Raw genomic sequence first — 1,583 nt, forward strand, 5'->3', positions numbered from 1 at the left:
TAAAGTAATTTTTTTGAAGATTTTTTTTTATTTTTTAGTTTGCAGTAAAATAATTTGTATCATAATTTTTTTAAATAATTTTTAATTAAAACTACATTTCAGCTTTCAAGTAATTTTTTTTATTTCTTAGTTTGCAGTAAAATAATTTGTATCATAATTTTTTTAAGTAATTTTTAATTAAAACTACATTTCAGCTTTCAAGTAATTTTTTTTATTTGTTAGTTTGTAGTAAAATAATTTGTATTATAAGTTTTTTAAGTAATTTTTAATTAAAACTAGATTTCAAGAAGTAAATTTTTTTTAAGTAATTTTTTTATTTGTTAGTTTGCAGTAAAATAATTTGTATTATAAATTTTTTAAGTAATTTTTAATTAAAACTAGATTTCAACTTTGAAGTAAATTTTTTTTAAGTAATTATTTTTATTTGTTAGTTTGCAGTAAAATAATTTGTATTATAAATTTTTTAAGTAATTTTTAATTAAAACTAGATTTCAACTTTGAAGTAAATTTTTTTTAAGTAATTATTTTTATTTGTTAGTTTGCAGTAAAATAATTTGTATTATAAATTTTTTAAGTAATTTTTAATTAAAACTAGATTTCAACTTTAAAGTAAATTTTTTTAAGTAATTTTTTTATTTCTTAGTTTGGAGTAAAATAATTTGTATTATCATTTTTTTATTTCTTACATTTTACTATTTTGAATTTGTTATGAATAATTAATTAAAATATTGTTTTTGTAGGTACATGATGAATTCGGTTATAACAATGTTGTATTTCAATGGAAGGGTATATGAAGATAATGATGGTGTAATATTTGAAGGCAGCAAAAAAGCGATTCAAATTAAACGTGGAATTAGTTTCAATGCTTTGAAGAAAAAATTGGAGACAAGGTAAAGTTAGAAAATAATGAAATTATTTATGCTATCAGTTGTAGATTTTTAGTGTCAGTAAAATATATTGCCTTATAAAAAATATATATTTTGAATTAACTTTTTTGGTCATAAAAGAGGTAATTATTTCTTTAAAATACTCCCCCGGGTCATAAAAGAGGTAATTATTTCTTTAAAATATATATTAGATTTTGATGTAATTTTAACATCGTGTATAGTTAGATCACAATTAAAATAAAAAAGTATAAAATTTTAATTAAAGTATATTTTACATCATAAAAAACTTAAAGTAAAATATTATGAGTCTAGTCTAGATTTCTTAAGAAAATATAAAATACTGAACCAACTTAAGACAACCCGACATATAACTCTTTAGGGGGTTTTCAAAATATATCAAGTGTAATTTCTTAAATACGAATCCGTGAAACAAACCTCTATAGCTAGCTAATTTCCTAAATTGATCATGTGTGCCAATGGAAATCAAACAAAAAAAGAAGAAGATGTAAAGCAAGTTTTATTAATTACTATTTAGTAGGGAATTCATTATCGATCATGATTCATGACGAGAGATTTCTTACACAAACCAGATGTAGCTAATTGGAATATTGAAGGTATAATAAATCCTTCACCATAAAACAAGCTTGCAAGTCAATCATATGTATTATTGACATATCACTAGGGATGTTTCAAGAG

The 1,583-nt window shown here is 20.6% G+C and overlaps 1 protein-coding gene across 1 annotated transcript in view; it reads right to left on the reverse strand.

The window, feature by feature from the left end:
* Nucleotides 1-1,402: 1,402 nt before the first annotated feature.
* LOC114375430 (nodulin-20) overlaps nt 1,403-1,583 on the reverse strand; it is a 6,348-nt gene continuing 6,167 nt past the window's right edge. The window contains exon 3 of the mRNA XM_028333207.1: nt 1,403-1,583. The gene's annotated coding sequence lies outside the window, so the exon portion shown is untranslated.

Source organism: Glycine soja, chromosome 11, assembly GCF_004193775.1.
Source record: "Glycine soja cultivar W05 chromosome 11, ASM419377v2, whole genome shotgun sequence".
Lineage (NCBI taxonomy): Eukaryota > Viridiplantae > Streptophyta > Magnoliopsida > Fabales > Fabaceae > Glycine > Glycine soja.